Source organism: Rhineura floridana, chromosome 6 (genome assembly GCF_030035675.1).
Source record: "Rhineura floridana isolate rRhiFlo1 chromosome 6, rRhiFlo1.hap2, whole genome shotgun sequence".
Lineage (NCBI taxonomy): Eukaryota > Metazoa > Chordata > Lepidosauria > Squamata > Rhineuridae > Rhineura > Rhineura floridana.
In genome coordinates this window covers 121,463,576-121,486,501 of record NC_084485.1, presented here as the reverse complement: position 1 = coordinate 121,486,501, position 22,926 = coordinate 121,463,576, and the positions used below count along the sequence as shown (strand labels likewise).

At 42.7% G+C, this 22,926-nt stretch overlaps 1 pseudogene; it reads right to left on the bottom strand.

Annotated features, from left to right (window-relative positions):
• Nucleotides 1-16,072: 16,072 nt before the first annotated feature.
• LOC133388120 (5S ribosomal RNA) lies at nt 16,073-16,191 on the bottom strand (annotated as a pseudogene).
• Between the last annotated feature and the right edge of the window lie 6,735 nt (nt 16,192-22,926).

Genomic DNA, 22,926 nt, shown 5'->3' with positions numbered 1-22,926 from the left:
ATTCAGGAAAAGATTGAAATCGAAACACCCAGTGTCAGTATCATAATGCAACTGACATTCAAAGGTGTACTACATTAGAAGTGAACATGACACTGATAGATCAGGAATTTATCTAACCTATTTTTAAAGCTACAAAAGGTAGAGGCCATCATCATCACATCTTGTAACAGTGAGTTCTACAAGGTATGTTGTACATAAAGCGGAATTTCCTCTGTTGTAAATCTAGTAATAATGCATTTTGTTTGGATCTGCTTCTAGGAGTGCACTTATTTCTTGTTGTGCTAGGGAGTAGTAGTAAAGAAAACATGATAGTGCCCTGGCTCTAACAAAGCTAGAGATAACGTCTAAACAGGTGTGCCTAAGCTCACAAAGTTAGGGTGCTTGTAGACATGAGACTTAATGCCATTCTCACTAGAATTGGTTGGTAAAGTGAATGTAAAACCAGAATGTTTATTTGCATAGCAAAATGCTTCCCTATTTCTACACCAGCAGTGGTCAGACATTAACATAAAAAACTTGAGGGTGACTTATGGTGTCCCAAACGTCAATATTTGATGGAAGGGATTCAAGCGCACGCTGGAACAATAAGTTTGCACAATTAAAGTGGATTGAAGTGCTCTTTCACCCTAGCACAAGAATTCCACTTTTAAAAGAAAAAAGCCACAAAAACAATGTTTTTGAATTTTGGAAAGTGATGGGGAAATACACTGAAAAGTGTGGGAAGATGTGTAAACACCCCACAAGCAAATTAGGATGAATGCAGGAAAAATGCTCATTGTGATATAAGCACCCCATAAACAGCTCAATAAAGACTGGACATAAGTCTAACCTCTATGTAAGCTTTTTACAAGCAAATCAGGATGAGTACTGAATAAACAGCCCTTAAAGGTGATTTGTGCTCCATGTATGAAAATGCTTTTAGTGTTCAAATGAAACACTAGATGGCAATGGTCATTCACACAAGCGGAGCCGGTTCTGGTTCTCTATAAATATGTTTAAAAGCTTGCTTCCCTCCTTGACAGAGACATTTCCCCAACTGCTTTTGATTTTTGAGGTGGAAATATCCTCCGTTTTTGAAAAATTAAATATTCTTGGACATTCATACATAGGGGTATATTTTTAAAAATCCTATGAGAAAACCCTGTGTTGTGAACCCACAACTTTTGAGCCACCAGATTTTAAAAAATTGACTTTCACTGAAACTGATAACCCTGAATATGAGAATGCATTGAAGAACAGCAAAGTTCTGAAATGATAAGTAATGCTGGGAAATAGTAAGTTCTAGAGATGTCCAATCTAAATATGCAAGAATCACAGGAAGAAACTTCTGTAGGAGTACATGGTAACAGCCTGCGGTCATTCTAGGGTTGCCAAGTCAGAAGCATCCCAAAACCTGAGATTTTAGGGGTGGGCCCGAGTGATGTCACGGGGCGGGCCTGAGTGATGTCATTAAGCATGATACATTAAGCGTCAACCACAGTTGCTTGGAACGTACAATTAAAAAAAAATCTGACTGGAAATTAAGCTAGACATCTTAGCTAAAAGATGGAGCCTGGGTAGGGAACATTTAATCTAGCCTACTTGCTTTCGGCAAGAAGGGTTTAAGTGCCTTCAGGCCAGGCCAGTCACCAGAAGGCCACTGTAGGAAGAAAGGAGCCTAGTGTTGTGGAGATGTTAGATGGGAGCATTCAGGAGTAAAGATGGATGCCCCTGAAGGCTGCAATTCTAAACACACATACTAAGGGACTAAGCCTCCATAGAACTCAACAGGACTTACTTCTCAGTGGATATAGTTTGGATTGTGCTGTTGGTAAAGCTTGACTAGGGATCTTCTGCAAAGACATCCATATTCAAGCAGGGTTGGCAACCCCCTACCTGGAATGCCCTGCCCTTATCTTTTAATGTGGCTGCTCCAAACTTCTTTACAGATTTGACCCTTCACTTCAGAAAGAGGTCTGAGAAATGAGTAAGAGTAAGAAGATTCTCTACCCTTTCTGTCTTCATAGATGCCCTCAACCTTCCCCTGCGCCCAGCAGAAGCTCTGGGCCAGGCGGGACGCAGTGGCATCTCATAGAGGACACCTTCCCCTTTCATGGGGTGTATGATTTGTCCTGGCCTAGAGCAAATTTTGGGGTGGGCACCCCAGAGCTTGGAAAAGTTACTTTTTTGAACTCCAACTCCCATCAGCCCAGTCGAGTGGCCATGCTGGCTGGGGCTGATGGGAGTTGGAGTTCAAAAAAGTAACTTTTCCAAGCTCTGGGGCACCCCCAATTACTTATTTTTCCTGGGTCCTGCTTACCGGCGTTCCACTAATGCGGAGGCTTTCAATTCAGGGAAATTCCCCGTTTTAAAACCGATTTTGCAATTTTACGGCATTTTGTGTCATTTTTGTGTCATTTTCGTGCGACGTGGCCCATTATAGTCAATGGGTTCCTAACGCCGTATAAGCGGGGCCCTACTGTATGTCTTTTTCTGCTTTGATTTTGTATAGATGCCCTCTTCTGTGCCCTGCGCACAGCAGAAGCTCTGGGCCAGGCAGGACGCAGTGGCATCTCATAGAGGACACCCTCCCCTTTCATGGGGTATATGATTTGTCCTGGCCCAGAGCAGATTTTGGGGTCGGCACCCCCAGTTACTTATTTTTTTCCTGTATGTTTTGGTCTGCTTTGATTTTGCATAGATGCTCTCCTCCATGCCCTGCGCCCAACAGAAGCTCTGGGCCAGGCGGGATGCAGTGGCATCTCATAGAGAACACCCTTCCCTTTCCTGGGGTATATGATTTGTCCTGTCCCAGAGCAGAGTTTGGGGTGGGCACCCCCAGTTACTTATTTTTTATGATTTTATGACATCATTATGTATTTATGATAATATCAGAAGCCTGATGATTTTGATTGCATAAATGTATTCTTATTCTTGACGGGGAGAGTCCCCCAATCACAGTGATATATCATACAGGGTACCCCAACATATATTTTGGGGTTCAGAGAGATGTTAAATTTGAAGTTGCTGTAGTTGTCAACTCTTCTTTTTTAGTGTTTTGAACTTTCAAGCAAATAAGGAACTGGGAACTAGGAACCAACTTCAGCGTCGTATCAGTTAAATAGATTAAACAGTTGCGGGGCGGCGGCTGACGTTTTGGTGTATATCTCGGGAACCAGACCACCTAGAAACTTTTTTTAAAAAATTGAAGCTGAGAGTCCGGAGATTAAGGGGTGCTGGCTGGAGAGCTGGAGGGCCCCCCAAAAAACCGGAGACTCCAGCCAAAAAACGGAGACCTGGTAACTCTAGGTCATTCCCATGATAGCAGGCCTACTTTTTGCATCTTTACAATCATAGGACTCAGTCCTAGGCCCAGTACTCTTTAACATTTTTATAAATGACTTGGATGAGAAGGTACAGGGAATGCTTATCATATTTGCTGATGATAGAAAATTGGGGTGGTGGTGGTAGCTAATTCCCTGGAGGATAGAAATAAAGTTCAAAATGATCTTAATAGGCTGGAGAATTGGGCTGAAAACAACAAAATGAAATTTAACAGGGATAAGTGCAAATTTCTCTACATGGAAACTGAATGCACAGTTATAAGATGGGGGATACTTGGCTCAGCAATGCAATACAACATGTGAGAAGGATCTTGGAATTTTGTTGATCATAAGCTGATTATGAGCCAACAGTGCAATGTGGCTACAAAAAAGGCAAGTGTTATTTTAGGTTGCACTAAAAGAAGTATAGTTTCCAAATCGCATGAAGTACTAGTTCCCCTCTATTCAGTTCATGTTAGGCCTCATCTTGAGTACTGTTTCCTGTTCTGGACAAGGCACTTTAAGAAGGATGCAGACAAACTGGAACAGGTTCAGACGAGGGCAATAAGGATGATCAGGGGACTGGAAACAAATCCCTGTGAGGAGAGACTGTAAGAATTGGGCATGTTTAGCCTTCAGAAGAGAAGACTGATGGGAGATAGTACAGCACTCTTCCAAGTACTTGAAAGATTGTCACCCAGAGGAGGGCCAGTATCTCTTCTCAATTGTCCCAGAGTGCAGGACATGGAATAGTGGGCTCAAGTTACAGGAAGGCAGATTTTGAATGAACATCGGGAAAAACTTCCTAACTAAAATGGAACCAATTACCTAGGGAGGTGGTGGCTTTTCCAACACTGGAAGCATTCAAGAGGCAGCTGGACAGCCATCTGCTGGCTATGCTTTAAGTTGGATTCCTGCACTGAGCAGAGGGTTGGACTCGATGTCCTTATAGGCCCCTTCCAACTCTACTACTCCATTATTCTATAGATATGGCCATGGTTTTTCCATGCTGTCCTGTACAATGGAGGAATCACATGGAGATAAAGCTACCCATCCACATGTGTGAACTATCTCTGTACATGTGTGAACTATTTCTGTGATGATAAAAATATTAAGAAATCTTATTAGACCTCTGACCTTCACCTTTACAGCCTGTCATTTGAGGATAAACAAAAGATCTGTAAATCCTGAGTATATTTTAATAAATGACAATGCAACCTGATAGACATCTGCTCAGAAGTAAATCCCATTGAATTTTGTTGGGCTTACTCCCAGACAAGTGGGCATACGATTGCAGCCTAAATACACCATATTGACTTTTATGTGGCTGACTTTGTCAGACTTTGTCAGTCTTATGAGTCATTGTGAAACTAGCATGTGTGGTGTTTTGGAAAAGAAAAAACTCCCACTGATTGTTCTGCCAGAGTGTTGTAGCTCTCATTTCACTTGACTGTAGCAGCAGCTAAATGAAAATCCAGATTGGTTATACAGGCACATAAAGAGAAATAAACAGCTCTTGCATACTTCACAGAAGAGGAATGTATTAAAGGTAGTTTGGGGAACTCGTGGATTCATCGCCCACTTTCAAACAATACTTGTTGTGAAACGTTAACAAAATGTGAATATTACTGCACTACTAGTGCTTTTGGAAACTGCTTAGCTATCCTTTAAGGACAAGGGTTCTTAATTTTTTTTTTTTAAATTATTGGCATTATTGTTATAACAATAACAGCTGTCTAAAAAAAATTCTAGTTCTTGGCATGTTCTAATTATAAATAAAAATGCAGATTATGGACTGTTTTGTTATTGAAGAATTTGTGGAACGGTGTTTTCATTTTACTGGTCTTCTTAAACAATTTTAGGAATAACTGCAGCCAATCATATTTTTTTTCATAATTGCCAAGCTACATAAAGATTTTTATTTAGCCTCAACTGATCATATGCTGTTGGAGATGAGCTAATTGCTTATTCACTGATGAAGAAACACACAACCTCAAATAAACATTGCCAGATTGACTAGAACATAATGTAATGCTAATGCAATTCCTATGCAATGGCTATGCAATGCCTATATGATACTGTAATGCCTAGGTAATACTGATGTGTAAGTATAAAAACTCCAGGCAACCAGTGTCACTCACTCAGACGCTTGTCATCCAATAAAGGCTTTTTTGCTGCAAGCCTGTGTCTTCAATTCCCTCTAGGATCCCCAGTCCAATGAACTACAAAATTCCCCGTCACCATGACCACCCCCAGGTGCAATCCTATTCATGTTTACTCAGCAAGTCCCAATATATTCAGTGGGGCTTACTGAGACAGGGTAGCATGCACAGAAGTGCAATTCAGAAACTTCAGTTGGTGCAACGAGCTGCAGCCAGAATGTTAACTGGGGCTGGTTACAGGGACCATACAACTCCCCTACTGCAATAGCTCCACTGGCTGCCAGTCTGTTTCCGGACACAATGCAAAGTGCTGGTTATGACCTATAAAGCCCTATACGGCTTAGGTCCAGGCTATTTGTCAGACTGTATCTCCCTATATGAACCTGCCCGGGCCCTGAGATCTCCAGGAGAGACCCTTCTCATGATCCCAACACGTTCACAAGTGCGACTGGTGGGGACATGTGATAGGGCCTTTTCGGTGGCTGCCCCTAGGCTCTGGAACTCCCTCCCTAGGGAGGCAAGAATGGCCTCCTCTGTGCAGTCCTTCTGCCGACAGCTAAAGACTTTTTTCTTCCGGCAGGCCTTTGGAACTTCATCTTTTAAGGGTAGTGACTGAAGAGGATGCTGTATGTTATTGTTTTACTTGTATGCTCCTAAACTGGGTTGCAGTATTTTAAGTGTATATCTAATTGGTTTTAACATCTTAATAGTTTAATCTTGTTTTAATGCTGATTTATATGTTTATATGTTTTATATTTTTATAGGTTCTTAATGATATGTACTTATTTTTATCTGGAAGCCGCCTTGAGTTCCAGTTTGGAAAAAGGGCGGGGTATAACTAATAATAATAATAATAATAATAATAATAATAATAATAATAATAATAATAATAATAATAATAATAATTCAGTGATAAGGAACTTCACTCACCCAATACAAAGTTCAGAATCATGCCACGTTAAGCTGTTTTATGTATGTATGTATGTTATGTGCCTTCAAGTCAATTATGACTTATGGCAACCCTATGAATCAGCGATCTGCAATAGCATCTGTCATGAACCACCCTGTTCAGATCTTGTAAGTTCAGGTGTGTGGCTTCCTTTATGGAATCAATCCATCTCTTCTTTAGTCTTCCTCTTTTTCTACTCCCTTCTGTTCTTCCCAGCAGTATTGTCTTTTCTAGTGAATCAAGTCTTCTCATGATGTATCTAAAGTATGATAACCTCAGTTTCATCATTTTAGCTTCTAATGGTAGTTCTGGTTTAATTTGTTCTAACACTCAGTTATTGGTCTTTTTTGCAGTATGCAGTATGCGCAAAGCTCTCCTCCAACACTACATTTCAAATGAGTGGATTTTTCTCTTATCCCCTTTTTTCACTGTCCAACTTTCACATCCATACATAGAGATCGGGAATACCATGGTCTGAATGATCCTGACTTTATTCTTCAGTGATACGTCTTTGCATTTGAGGACCTTTTCTAGTTCTCTCACAGCTGCCCTCCCCAGTCCTAGCCTGATTTCTTGACTGTTGTCTCCATTTTGGCTAATGACTGTACCAAGGTATTGATAATCCTTGACAAGTTCCATGTCCTCTTTGTCAACTTTAAAGTTACATAAATCTTCTGTTGTCATTACTTTAGTCTTCTTGACGTTCAGCTATAGTCCTGCTTTTGTGCTTTACTCTTTCATCAGCATTTGTTTCAAATCATTACTGGTTTCTGCTAGTAGTGTGGTATCATCTGCATATCTTAAATTATTGATATGTCTCCCTCCAATTTTCACACCTCCTTCATTTTGGTTCAATCCCGCTTTCCATAAAATATGTTCTGAGTATAGATTAAACAAATATGCCCCTCTCTCATACCCTTTCCGATGGGGAACCAATCAGTTTCTCCATGTTCTGACCTTACATAGCCTCTTGTCCAGAGTATAAATTGCACATCAGAACAATCAGATGCTGTGGCACCCCCATTTATTTTAAAGCATTCCATAGTTTTTCATGATCTACACAATCAAAGGCTTTGCTGTAATCTATAAAGCACAGTTTGATTTCCTTCTGAAATTCCTTAGTCCGTTCCATTATCCAATGTATGTTTGCAATATGATATCTGGTGCCTTTTCCCTTTCTAGATCCAGTTGGACATCTGGCACTTCTTACTCCATATATAGTAAGAGCCTTTGTTGTAGATGTCTGTGGGCCATTGTTTTCTTCCCCATATTTGTTGACAATTTTTTGTCAAAATGTGGACAGATTCAGCCTCAGTAGCTTGTAGCAACTCTATTGGTATGCCATCTGTTCCTGGTGATTTGTTTCTTCCAAGTATTTTAAGAGCAGCTTTCACATCACATTCTAAAATTTCTGGTTATTCATCATATGGTTCCTACATGAATGAATTTGTCATCCTTGCATCTGTTTTCTAGAGTTCTTCAGTGTATTGCTTCCATCTTCCTTTTATTTTATCTTGGTCAGTCAGTGTGCTCCCCTGTTGATTATTCAACATCCCTACTCTTGATTTAAATTTCCCTTTAATTTCTCTACTCTTTTGGAATAGGGCTCTTGTTCTACCATTTTTGTTGTCCTCTTCTATTTCTATACAGTAACTATTGTAATAGTTCTCTTTGTCCCTAAGTACTAGTTGCTGTATAATTGCATTTAGGGTTCTAACTGTGTTTCTGTCTCCTTTTGTTTTTGCTTTCCTTTCTTTAACCATTTTAAGAGTTTCTTCAGCCATCCATGGAGGTCTCTCTTTTTAACTAGATGTATTGTCTTTTTACATTCTTCCCTGATAATGTCTCTGACTTCAGTCCATAGTTCTTCTGGTTCTCTGTCAACTGAGTTTAAAGGCTCAAATCGGTTCCTTATTTGATCTTTACATTCTTTTGTGATGTTATTTAAATTGTATTTTGTCATTATGATTGCTTTGTTGTTCTTCTTTAGCTTTACTCTGATTTTCAATATTACCAGTTCATGATCTGTACTGCAGTCTGCTCCTGGTCTTGTTTTTGCAAAAAGTATGGAACTTCTCCATCTTCTGCTACCAATTATATAATCAATTTGATTCCTATATTGACCATTTGGTGATGTCCACGTGTATAGTCATCGTTTTGGTTGCTCAAAAAATGTGTTTACAAGAAACAAATTACTGGCATCACAGAATTCAATAAGTCTTTCTCCTGCTTCATTTCTATCTCCTAAGTCCCATTTCCCCACAATTCCTAGTTCTTCTCTGTTCCCTATATTTGCATACTGGTCCCCCATGATTATCAGAACATGTTGTTTTGGTGTGTGATCCATTTCTTCCTGTACTTCTGTGTAAAATCTTTCCAATTCCTTTTCTTCTGCGTTTGCCATTGGAGTGTAGACTTGGATAGCGGTTATGTTAATAGTTTTCCCGTTAAATCTCATTGATATAACTCGCTCAGACCTTGCATTATAGCTCCTAATTGCTTTTGCTACATCACTTCTCACTATTAAAGCAACCTCATTTCTTAATTTCTCATTTCCTGTATAAAATATTTTGTAATTGCCTGACTGATAATGTCCCATTCCCGTCCATTTTAATTCACTCACGCCAAGTATTGTAATGTTGATATGTTCCATTTCTTGCTTGACAATTTCTAAGTTTCCCTGGTTCATGTGCCTCAAATTCCATGTTCCTATTGTGTACCAGAGGGAGGGTGGACATTTTGAACAGCTGCAGATATTTCTAGAGCAGTGGTTCCCAACCTTTATGAGTATGGGACCCCCTTTGTAAGCTCAAACAATTTCGTGATCCCCCCATGCTAATTGTAATTTTAGTCTGTGTTAATTGAAAAAATGGTGTGTGGCAAAATCCAAATCCAAGTATCTCTTTCCATTAAAAGCTCCTTGCAGATAGGGAGGTGTTGCTTTCTTTTTGTAATTGAAAGATTCAATCAAATTGATATCCCCCTCCCCAGTCTGAAGATGTACCAGTGGGTTACAGTGTTGGACTAAGATCCAGGTTCAAATCTCCATCCAGCCATGAAGCCCACAGGGTGACCTTGGACCAGACACAGTCTCTCAGCCTGACCTATTTCACAGGGTTGGTGTAAGGATAAAATGGAAAGGGGGGGGGAACCATGTGCACCACCTTGAGCAACTTGGAGGAAAAGTGGGATATAAATGTTGGGCTGGTGACCAGTAGGCATTACTGTCTCTAGCAGTTTTCCATGAAGCCTGCAAGTTTGAAGACGTAACTGTGGTTAAGGGGGAGTTATGTCTATGCTCTGTCTGGGAACGGACTACCAGGGTCGTTGCTATGGTAGCCATCTGATAGCGACTGGGAAAGTTCTAACAGAGTCTATGTGTTGCTCTTCTTCTGAATTATGCCTCTGAGCTGAGAGGCTGTGTCTTTTGTGTTTATCTATGGAGAGAGATGTACCAGAAGGGGGGTGACTGAAGAATCTCTACATGTATTTACTCTTAAGCCTCTGGCCTTAATGTCTTTCAATAAAGACTCTTAACATGCTCTGAAGAAGTTTCTTGCTCAACTTAACTCCAACGTAATGTATGCTGTTTCACACAACAACGCACACACGCCAACAATAAATGCAATAATTAAATAAATAAATACATTTCTGTTGCAGTACCAGGATCCCAGCCTCACCCAACCCGCTGAGCTTTTTTTTCTTTTTAATAATAATCAAGAAGCATCAATGTCTTGGTGATGGGGATGCTAAATTGTGCACTGCAGACAATAAGGTGCACAGATTGAGGAGAGGGGTTAGTGCTTTTAGGCCTTGGGATGATCATCAGAACTGATGACTTGGTTAGTGAGCACTTGGGGAATGAAAGTAGAGTAGAAGACAGATCAGGACACACATACATAAACACACCTGCCCCTCCTGCAAGTATCTGCAGGCGTGAATGCATTCAGGCACGTGATAGAAGGGAAGCCCTCAACTGCTGCAGCATCTTGGAGAGAGAGATTGGGGGGCAGAGTGTAAGTGGAAGAATGGACAGATGCTGACACACACACTTAGCCTCAGAAATGGAGGGTGAGCAAGTCCTGCACTTCCTCACCGGTTCTTAGCTCTGTCTGGGCTGAAGGCGAGATCTGGACAGCCTCGCAAATAATAATAATTTTTAAAAGGAGGTGGCAGTGAAGCAGGAGCCAAGAAAGGCAGGCTGGCCGGCCGGCTGCCAGGAAGGGAGAATCAGCCTTGCAGCTTTGCTTTTTTGCTTCATGAAAAGCCCTCTCCTCTTGTTCTGAGCAAGGGCATCATCAGCAGTGGCAGTGTGAGGAGACAGGGGTCAGCAATAGTAATCCCCTGTTCCTGGTAGCTCCACCCTCAGCCTCCTTCGGTGTCTGCCGCTTGTTTTATAGGCAGACACCTGCCCTCAACATACCTGAAAGACACTCTGCCACTTCAGCAAAAGTCCTCCCCTCTTGTCTGGAGCAAGGGGGAGTTGTCGTCTTCAGTGGCAGTGGGGAGCAGACAGCAACCAGGGAGGGAAGACTTTTTTGTTTTTAAAAAATAATAATTCATTTCTGTACTGTTCGTGGCCCCTCCAGGTTACTTCACGGCCCCCAGGTTGGGAACCACTGTTCTAGAGTCCTGGAAAATCACATGATTTGAGAGGTTGAAGGGTTAGGGTTTTATGAGAAAGGGGATAGCTTTGCGGATGTTTTCTCACCTTTGTAGAATGACTCTATTCAGATTGTATGGGCTCCTTATATAGCTAAGAAAGTGTTATGAATCACTAGCTGCATAAGAGAGGGGTTGGAAATTCATATGTTTGCCAATAGCATTCAGTGTGGACAGTAACGTTATATGGAATACATCCAGATCCTCATTACAATATGGATGCATATAACCACATCTGATATGCGTGTATAGAAAGACTTTTGTGTACGTGAATCTCCCTTGCTGGATAAGCATGACTTGACCTAGAGCTCAGTGAGCTCCTTATCCCAGCACTTGTGACTAGGAGTACCTAGGGCCATCTTTTTCATCCCTTTTAAACCCATGTCCCCTTTTAACTACCATAAAAATTCCACATACCCCTTCAAACCTGACTTCCCTAATTATTGTATTATAACTTTCAGAAGGACTGAAATATTGGACTTTAAAATATAAATTAAAAAATTGGGCTTAATAATAAGAACAAATCAAAGTACTTATAATTGTTAAAAATACTTATTTAATTGTTACTTATAGCGTACATTTTTTTGAGAAACACTCACCCCCACCCGGAGATCTTCATAAGCCCTTCCGGGGGGGATGGGACATGCTCCACTGGTTGACAAACACTGACCTAGGCCTCTTCCTGGAACAGCTTTTTGCTGGAGCTCCATCTATTCTAGTTTTTAGTTCTTTATGAGGAAGAAAGGAGATGTAGGTAGAAGATAGTGGGCTGGCAACTGGGAGACAAGAAGGGGTAGTGGTAAAGAATACTGGTAAGGCTCAAGGGGCTAACTAGCCCAGCATCCCATTTCCCACAGTGGCTAATCAGATGTCAGATACTTATGGGATGCCCACAAGGATACATATGAGGGTAACTCTCCCACTGTTGTTCCCCAGCCCCTGGTTTTTGGAGGCATGCTGCTTCTGATTCTAGAGATACACAGCCTTCATGACAACTAATAGCCACTGATAGCTCCATGAATTTGATTAGTCCTCTTTTAAAGCTATCAAAGTTGTTGGCCATTACTAGATCTTGTGGAAGCGAATTCCATTTTATTTTAATCCCACCCTTCCTCCAGAAGGAGCCCAGGGCAGCAAACAACAAAACAATAAAAATATAATTTAAAAAAGTATGTACTTTTTAAGTGAAGAAAAGTGAAGAAGTACCTCCTTTTTTCCTCAGTCTGAGGCCACAATCACACCATACATTTATTCCACTATCATTCCACTTTAAATAGTCATGGCTTCCCCAAAAGAGTCCTGAAGAGAAGTCTGTGAAGGGTGCTGAGACTTGTTAGGAGATCACTATTCCCCTCACAGAGCTACAATTCCCAGCATTCTGTGGGAAAAGGGACTGACTGTTAAACCACTCAAGAAATTGTAGCTCTGTGAGGAGAACAGGGTCTCCTAGCAACTCTCAGCACACTTCACAAACTACATTTCCCAAGATTCTTTGACAGAAGCCATGACTTAGTTTAAAGTGGAGTAATAGTGGAATAAATGTATGGTGTGAATGTGGGACAAGACTCTCTCCTTCCCAGTGTGAAGAACATCAATGGTTGGGTAGGTTTCTTATTTTAATGCATTTCAGGTGGTGCCTGTGTCTTGGGCTTGGTCTACACATGCAGCAAAGCAGTTGGCAATGAGGTGATAGAACACAGAGGCAGTAGAATTGACTGTACCACTTCAGGCTGAAGGTGCTGGATCACATTTTTAATGCCTCACCACATAAAAAAATGCCTTACCAGCTCCCTCCAGGTTAACAAACAAACAAAAACAAAGTAGCAGAAAGTAAGTTGCACTACAGCTTTTCTCACTGGTGTGCTAGTTTATTTTACATTTTAAAACTTTTTAAACATTAAGAGTGGCACCCCTATCTGCAGTCTGAAGTAATGCCTCTGGATCTATAGTAACACATGAAGATTATGGTTACCAGGTGTCTAGTTTTTGCCCAGACTCTGTTTTTTTTTGGGTCCTCTCCGGGTGACTCACCTTAATCTCCAGACTCTCAGCTTTCATCTTTAAAAAAATTAAATTTCTGGGTGGTCTGGTTCAAAAGATATAAACCAAAATGTCAGCCTCTGCCGCACCCTGCAACTTCTGTAAGTACCGGCTGCTATAATCCCTACCTTTTCAGGTTTTTAGCCAATAAGTGAAGTCAGGGTTCTGATTGACAAGATTTGTTGACCCCAGGCAATAGCTAAACTCATAGTTTCCTTTTCCTGCTTGTCTCACATCTGGAATTCACTAAATATATAGCTTTCAGCGGCATAAAGAGTACTTTCTCTGTACAGGATTGGGACTTGCTTCTGAGTAAACATGCATAGGATTGCACTACAACAGAAGATCACAGCAGGATCTTGGTAGGCATAAAAGTGTACATGCAGGGGTTTTTTAATTACTTGCAAAAATGGCATATTATACATTTTATCTTCCAAATAATTTTTGAACAGAAGTTTTAAAAAATGTACGTGCCGTAGTGTTATACTTTTCTAATTAAAGAATCAAACATGTTTCAATTTTACTGGAAGAGGGCAGTTTGTCTTATTCATAACCTGTTTTGAAAACCTTCCCAATATGAAGCTTTCCTGGGAGTAAAGCTGCAATGCTAATTCCACATACCTAGCTAACTCCATTGAATTCAGTAGGACTTACTTTTGAGTAGACGTGGTTAGGATTGTGCTGAAAATCAATGGGACTTTTGAGTGAACATAGAAAAGGATTGTGTTGTAAATCTTTCTCTCCCCCTTTGATCCTTTTTTTAAAGCTGTTAGGCAGGGCTTACTTAGGTGTCACTGCTTTTATTTGGCAGAAAACTAATACTTTAAAAAAATGTTTTGCAATGGCCAACTAGTTTTGACAATAAACTATTATATGAAGTGATCTCCAGTGTGTGTGTGTGTGTGTATGTAGTCTTTCCAACAACCCTGTGAGGTAGGGTTGGAAACCAACAAGAAATAAAACCATTTAAAATGCAATAACCATAAAACAAGAATAAAACAGTTGCAATCTGTCAACAAATATGGAAAACAAAACAATGGTCCATAGGGTGGAAGTGTTCTATATATATCCCAATTCCAAAGAAAGGGGATCCCAGGGAATGCAGTAATTATCAAACTATTGCCTTAATATCCCATGCAAGTAAAGTAATGCTCAAGATTCGACAACAAAGGCTCTTACCATATATGGAGCAAGAAATGCCAGATGTTCAAGCTGGATTTAGAAAGGGAAGAGGTACCAGAGATCATATTGCAAGCATACCTTGGATAATGGAACGGACCAAGGGATTTCAGAAGAAAATCACACTATGCTTTATAGATTATAGCAAAGCCTTTGATTGTGTAGATCACAAAAAACTACAGAATGCTTTAAAAGAAATGGGGGTGGCACAGCATCTGATTGTTCTGCTGTGCAACCTATACTCTGCACACGAGGCTACTGTAAGGACAGAACATGGAGAAACTGATTGGAAAGGGTGTGAGACAGGGGTGTATTTTATCACCCTATTTGTTTAATCTATACGCAGAACATATCATATGGAAAGCAGGATTGGACCAAGATGAAGTAGGTGTGAAAATTGGAGGGAGAAATGTCAATAATTTAAGATATGCAGATGATACCACACTACTAGCAGTAACTTTAAAGTCAAAAATGAGGATATTGAACTTGTCAAGGATTATCAATACCTTGGCACAGTCATTAACCAAAATGGAGACAACAGTCAAAAAATTAGAAGGCTAGGATTGGGGAGGGCATCTATGAGAGAACTAGAAAAGTTCTTCAAATGCAAAGATGTATCACTGAACACTAAAGTCAGGATCATTCAGACCATGGTATTTCCAATCACTATGTATGGATGTGAAAGTTGGACAGTGAAAAAAGGGGATAAGAGAAAAATCCACTCATTTGAAATGTGGTGTTGGAGGAGAGCGTTGCAGACCATGAACAAGACAAATAATTGGGTGTCAGAACAAATTAAACCAGAATTACCATTAGAAACTAAAATGATGAAACTGAGGTTATCATACTTTGGACACATCATGAGAAGACATGATTCACTAGAAAAGACAATAGTGCTGGGAAAACCAGTAGAAAAAGAGGAAGGCCAAACAAGAGATGGATTGATTCCATAAAGGAAGCCACAATCTGAACTTACAAGATCTGAACAGGATGGTTCATGACAGATGCTATTGGTGGGCGCTGATTCATAGGGTCACCATAAGTCATAATTGACTTGAAGGCACATAACATACATACATACATAAAACAGCTTAACATGGCATGATTCTGAATTTTGGGTTGGGTGAGTGAAGTTCCTTATCACTGAATTACACTCCTGTGCATGCTTTCCTGTGTGAGTAAGCCCCATTGAATATATTGGGACTTCCTTCTGAGTTAACATTCATAGGATTGCACCTGGGGATGGTCATGGTCCCCCTCTGTTGTTTTCACCCTGAGGGGCAGATTAGGCTGAGAGATGGTGCATAGCCCATGGTCACCCAGTAAACTTTGCATCATGTTTCCATTTTAATATTTATTTATTATTTGATTGATATCCCACCCTTCCTTCAAGTAGGAGCCCAGGGCTATAATAGAAATGAGCTATATGCAGGCAAAGTTTATGAAGTAATGCAGATCCACAGAATACATTTAAAGCACATCCAATCCGCATATAAAGCCCATGACTTCCCCCAAGGAATCCTGGGAAGTGTAGTTTCCCCCTTACAGTTATAGTTCCCATCACCCTTAACAAACTACAGTTCCCAGGATTCTGTGGTGGGATTCATGTGCTTTAAATGTGTTATGTTGATCTGTCCTAGTATGCTGCGCATTCATTGTTGTTATATGCCTTCAAGCTGATTATGACTTATGGCGACCTTATGAATCTTTTTTGGATATATTCATAGGGTTTTCATGGTAAGAGGTATTCAGAGGTGGTTTATCATTGCCTTCCTCTAAGCCTATGGCACCTGATATTCCCAGGCGGTCTCCCATCCAAGTACTAACCAGTCTTGACCCTGCTTAGCTTCTGAGATTAAATGAGATCAGGCATATTCAGGGAAGTATGACTGTAGGCGTGCATTCTTTAGTGTATTGAAAAGAACCATTTAAAAAGATACTTTTTAAATAGGGCGGTAACTCAGAGGTAGGACACATGCTTTGCATGCAAAGGTCCAAAATTCAATCTCTGGAAGAGCCGGTTGCCTGGAATCTTGGACAGCCAATGCTAATCCATGTCAGCAGTACTGAGCTAGCTGATACCAAATGGCCTGACTCAGTATAAAAGAGGAAAGAGACCCAAAGGCCACAGTGACTCAGAAATGTATTTATATATTTTATTTACAACATTCATATACTGCTTTACTGTAAAAGAAACCTCAAAGAACATTATAGAAAGAATTAAAAAATACAATTATTGGCAAAAACAGTTAAAGACAGGTATTTAAAAACATTCAAAATAATAATACCAACAAGGAGTTAAAAATAGAAAAAAACATAATAACTTCTACATGCCTGCGTAGGCTTGCCTAAACAAGAATGTTTTTATCAGGTGCCAAAATGAGTACAATGAAGGCACCTGCCTAATGGAAATAGGCAGGCAGTTCCAGCATGTAGGTGCTGCCACACTAAAGGACATATTTCTCACAAGAGCAGAACAAGTACTATATCGCACCCGTAACATGGAAAGCACACCTTGAACTTGGTCTGGTAGCAAATCAGCAACCAATGTAGATTTCAGAGCAGAGGTTTTATATTCTGATAGGTCTCACTCATGTCAGCTATTGTGCTGCAGCATTCTGCACTAACTGCAGCCACGGGGTCAGGTTGTGCTACATGGGTATTTCTGTGACTGGCTGCCAGATTTTTTTTAGTTTTGGTTAGGAACCCTGACTGGTTGTGGGATGCTGAGTTTTCTGTCTTACTCATAGGAATCTTGATGTGGTTGGCATGGTATTGCATTTAGGAAATCATCACTGTCTTTTTCTTTTTCTAATTGAACTTCATTTACCTCTGACTTCACTCACTTACATCCATAGAAGCAACAACAGTGTTTCCATGCGCTCAGTTCAACCCCCTTAAACCCATTGATGATGCACCTTGTTGGTTGCATAATGGTTTGTTTCTTGCCCAATAGTGGTAAAAGAAAATTCACATACTGGGAAGTGTGACTGCAATTGTTGTTTCCAAGATGCTGCCTGTGAAGACTAAACCATGTGTTTTTTCTATCAATTATAACTCACTGGTGGCTGTCAAAGTGAGTTTATAGCAGCCCACAGAGTAGTCAGGAAAGAGTAAAGAATCTTCTTAACTCTTACTCACTTGTCTCTCTGCAGTGAAGGTTCAATTCTGTAAAGAAATTTGGAGCAGCCATGTTAAAAGGCAGGCAGGGCATTGCAGGCAGGGGGTTGCCAACCCTGCTTGGATATGGATGTCTTTGCAGAGGATCCCTAGTCAAGCTTTACCAACAGTACAATCTAAACTATATCTACTCAGAAGTAAGTCCTATTGAGTTCTATGGAGTTAATTCCTTAGTAAGTGTGTTTAGAATTGCAGCCTTCAGGGGCATCCATCTTTACTCCCGAGTGCTCCCATCTAACATCTCCACAACACTAGGCTCCTTTCTTCCTACAATGGCCTTCTGCTGACTGGCCTGGCCTGAGGGCACTTAAACCCTTCGTGCCAGAAGCAAGTAGGCTAGATTAAGTGTTCCTTACTCAGGATCGCTAAGCAGGTAAGAAGGAATGATCCCTTTTCTTCAGCTGGACCTGGAAATACCCCCATTTAGCTAAGATTTCTATCTTAATTTCCAGTCAGATAATTTTTGTTTGTTTGAGTGATATGCTCCAAGCAATGGTGGTTAATGTGTAATGTATCATGCTTAATGACATCACTAGGGCCTGCCCCATGACTTCCCTAGGGCTCGCCCTTTTGACATCACCAGAGCATGCCCCCTATGGCATCACTAGGATTCACCCCTGAAATCTCAGGGTTTGGGATGCTTCTGACCTGGCAACCCTAATCATGTTACTTTATTCAGCCTGTCAAGGCCTGAGCTTGTGCACAGAAGGGAACAACTGAAGTGCATATGGGAAGAACTCTACCAATGCCTCTGGGGAACATGGGTTAAAAGGTCTTGACTAAATGAAGTTTATAATAAAAGGAAAGTTCTGCCAGTGCTTCATTTGTTGCTTGCACTGGAGAGAGCACTCTTTTGCCCATGTGTCTCAGCTTGTACATTAAAAAAAGTCAGTGGATGGAACAAATGTTGCTGGCCCTTGTTCAATTCAAAATCTGGCATTTGTTAAAAATTAGTTTATAGGGCTTTAAATAATATGGAATCTATCTATCTGGTTTCAAGTTTGCTACACACATACCAATCCCATCCTGGTTTGTTGCATTTATAAATACATATCTAAATCATGTCCTATGTAATACCCTTGGTAAGCTAACTTATATATAATGAGTAGTGCTTTGTTTAGAGCATGCTTTGGTGCACAGATTCATGAGCAGGAAATCAGTAGATTTATTTCAGATTTTTCCTGCTTTCATTATCCTATTTCCTTTGCATGCATGCCAGATGCAAAGGGGAGTAAACAAATAACCTCTCCAGATGAAGTTAGAGGCAAACCGTTCCTGGGCCAGGGAGTCACTGAGATCAGTTCCGTATGTTCATTGAAAAAAGTTGAAAATACATTGCATTCCAGAAGAACATTGTATAGGGAGGTTCAGCACTGTAATTATTCTGATGATTCTGAGTGGGCAGCAGCAGAGTGATTTGAACTATAAGGCCTTCTTTGGGTTCTTTGCAACTTATAGGAGTTTAAGATTGTGAATCCATGCTACCCCCACCATATGTGAGAACTGAAGAAGAGCCCTCTTGGATTATACCAGAGACCTATCTCGTCCAACATCCCATTTCCCACAGATGCCTGTGGGAAGTTCACAAGCAGGACATGGGTGCAATAACCCTCTCCCACCAGTGTTTTGCAGTGCTTACTATTAGGGTTGCCAGGTCGGAACCATCCAAAAACCTGAGAAAATGGGGCGGGCCCTAGTGACGTCATGGGGCGGGCCCTAGTGATGTCATGGGGCGGGCCCTAGTGATGTCACAGGGCAGGCCCTAGTCACAGGGCGGGCCCTAGTGATGTCATGGGGCGGGCCCTAGTGATGTCATGGGGCGGGCCCTAGTGATGTCACGGGGTGGGCCCTAGTGACATCATTAAACATGATACATTGTAACAACCACAGTTGCTTGGAGCATACCATTAAAAAAAAATTCTCTGGAGATTAAAATAGAAATCTTATCTAAAATAGGGTGTTCCTAGGTCCATCTGAAGTGACAAGGTCATTCTTTCTCACAAGCTTAGGGTGATGCAAAATGGAAATGGACTGCCTTCAAGTTGATCCCAGATAGGATCTTCATGGTAAGCAGTATTCAGACAGAGGTGGTTTACTATTGCCTTCCTCTGAGTCTGAGAGGCAGTGACTGGCCCAAGGTCACCCAGGGAGCTTCATGGCTGGGTGGGGATTTGAACCCTGGTCTCCCAGGTCACAGTCCAACACTTTTAGGGAACATTTAATCTAGCTTACTTGCTTCTGGCTTTACAAAGTACACAATGTCACCTATATATATTTTCAGGGGACTATTTATATACCATTTCATTGTTCTAAAATAATGCAGAGGTGTGTGTTCTCTCTCCCCCACCCCCCATTTAGGACTTGCCTCCTTAAAAGATAAAGAATATGCATATATGTGTATCACTTATGTTTCCTGCCAGTAGCATACTATCGTCATTATCTGTGGGCTCGTGCTGACTGGCCAACAAAGAGGAGTATCCACTGTCCTCCTTTCCATTGTCCATTTCACTAGCATTCCCAACATGCCTCCACAAAATTTGTTGTTTTTCTTTGTTATTATGTAGAGGTTTTCCTTCACTTTTGATGTCAACACTCTTGGGGCTTCCATAGTGCTGGTCACTATACAATAGCTTCTCTGATACTCTTTAGTGCAGTCTTTACAAAACTCCTTATTATAATTAGCAATACAGAGCTCTTCTGATCTTTTTTCTGTTCCAAATGGTTTTAACGGTGAAAGTCCACAGTGAACAGTGTGTCCTTCCCTGTCCACTTTGGAACCCGTTTCCTCGCTTTCGTGTTATGTCTGGCCCCGAGATCTCCCTCCCCTCCCCCTTCGCTTCTCCCTTTCTCTTTCCGCCCGCCCCCTTTCCCTGGTAATAACGACATGTATGCCCTCCTGCCCACATTCTAGCAACCGGGAATGTGCCAAGCACCGCAGCAGGCAGCTGCTGCCACCCACTCGCCTTGCCTTGCCTTGCCTTGCCTTGCCTTGCCTTGCCTTGCCTTGCCCTGCCCCCTCGCGCAATGCAACGGACCCCCACCCCGGAATCCTGCGCCCCCTCCTCTTTCCCTTGGGAAAAAGGGGTGAGCCGGTGAGGAAGGGGGCTCTCTTTCAGCCTTCCCCCCTCAATTCAGGGCTCCCAAAGGCTCCCTGTCTCCTCTCCCCGCCCGCCAAGCCCCCGATCGGGGGGGGCAAGGCTGGCATCGGCCGGCCTCCCTTCCCTTCCCCTCGCCTGCTAGTCCCCGGCCGGCCCGTGCGGTGCCTGGGGTGCGCGCCTCCGCCGCTGCGATGCAGCCACTTGCGGCTGTCAACCTCTCGCTCAGCCCCTCCCTGCCGATTGCAGCTCTCACACACTCACACGCACCCGCTCTCACACACACGGTGCCAGGAGGGAGCGCGGCGGCACAGTCAGGGCTCCCAAAGGCTCCTGGTCTCCTCTCCCCGCCCGCCAAGCCCCCAATCGGGGGGGGCAAAGCTGGCATCGGCTGGCCAGCCAGCAAGCTACCCACGCCACCCTCCCAGAGCATGCTGCTCGGAGAAGCTGCAGCTGCAGCTCCTGCTCGGACTATAGCAGCGGCTCGGGCTGCCTCGCTCGGTGTGTGGGCACGCACGCACGCGCGGTGGCAGCTCCGGGCGTGAGTGTTCACCCGCCAGCTTCGCCGAGTCCGGCTCCGCCTGTCTGACTGTGCCGCCGCGCTCCCTCCCAGCACCGTGTGTGTGAGAGCGGGTGCGTGTGAGTGTGTGAGAGCTGCAATCGGCAGGGAGGGGCTGAGTGAGAGGTAGACAGCCGCAAGTGGCTGCATCGCAGCGGCAGAGGCGCGCACCCCAGGCACCGCACAGGCCGGCCGGGAACCAGCAGGCGAGGGGAAGGGAAGGGAGGCCGGCCGATGCCAGCCTTGCCCCCCCCGATCGGGGGCTTGGCGGGCGGGGAGAGGAGACAGGGAGCCTTTGGGAGCCCTGAATTGAGGGGGGGAGGCTGAAAGAGAGCCCCCTTCCTTGCCGGCTCACCCCTTTTTCCCAAGGGAAAGAGGAGGGGGCGCAGGATTCCGGGGTGGGGGTCCGTTGCATTGTGCGAGGGGGCAGGGCAAGGCAAGGCAAGGCGAGTGGGTGGCAGCAGCTGCCTGCTGTGGTGCTTGGCACATTCCCGGTTGCTAGAATGTGGGCAGGAGGGCATACGTGTCGTTATTACCAGGGAAAGGGGGCGGGCGGAGAGAGAAAGGGAGAAGCGAAGGGGGAGGGGAGGGAGATCTCGGGGCCAGACATAACACGAAAGCGAGGAAACGGGTTCCAAAGTGGACAGGGCTAAATCAAGGCAGCCTCACCTTGAACAGTTTCTTGTGCATTTGGGCTCCGCTAGCCGAAGCAATTGGGTTGTCTAAATCCAGGCGAGAGTCGCTGCCTTCTCTCCACCGGGCGAGCCAGCTCTGCGGGTCTGCTAAGCTTGAGCTGCCACCGGAAAGAGTTCTTTTCCTTTCTGGAGCAGGGGAACTGCCTAAGGAGGAGCCAGCCCAGCCTGGCCTCCACAGCCACCGCCTCTTCACGCATGCGTGGCTGAGGGGGCCGCTACAAAGCCGGAGATCCACCAGTTTGACTGACATATGGCCGGAGGCCGGAGACGGCCCCATTTTCCCTGAGACTCCGGCAGAAAAACGGAGGCCTGGCAACCCTACTTACTATTCAGAAACATGCTGCCTCTGATTCTGGAGATAGCAGGCAGCCACCATGACCAGTAGTCACTGCAGGTCCATTTGCAAGATACTATAGAGATGAGTAATAGCTCGCCAACACCTGGAAATGACCAGACGTTAATATAGTTTTATATGGGATTTAATTGTAATTATGTACTCTTTTTTTTCCACATACATTTTTTGTTTATTGTGATCTACACTGAAAAAGAACAGGATACACATTTCAATAATAAAGAAATTGGTAGCATTGGATAACTTTGACTGGATTGTGTCCTTACAACCTAGCCAATATTTAAGAAAACAATTCCCCTGACTTCAATAGGAGTGATATCAGCACATGCTTCACTCTCTCTCTCTGAAATGCATGGAGCTATAAAATGCTTACCTTTGGTTGCATCATGCCTTGCATTTATAGTAATATCCCTACTTTTTTTAGCAGTTCTGACTGCTGAGAGAATTTGTGGCTATCATGATCTACTGTTTTCATCCTGTTCTCAGAGCTTATTCAAATTCTTCATTCCTGAAAGACCCCAGCTGAAGTTTAAGGAGCTCTTGCCAAACAGTGCAAGAGTTTTGCATTTTAGAACCCCCTTTCCCCATGCCGTCTGAAAGATAAATACTCTTCGTTTAGTTTCTGTATCATGTTCAGATTGTTCTCTGATATTTTCTTTCCTTTGGTCTCTTATTAAAATGTTCCCATACTATTATATATATATAAAAACCATTCCAGGAGCATTCCTGAAGGTTTCCAGTAAAATAATAA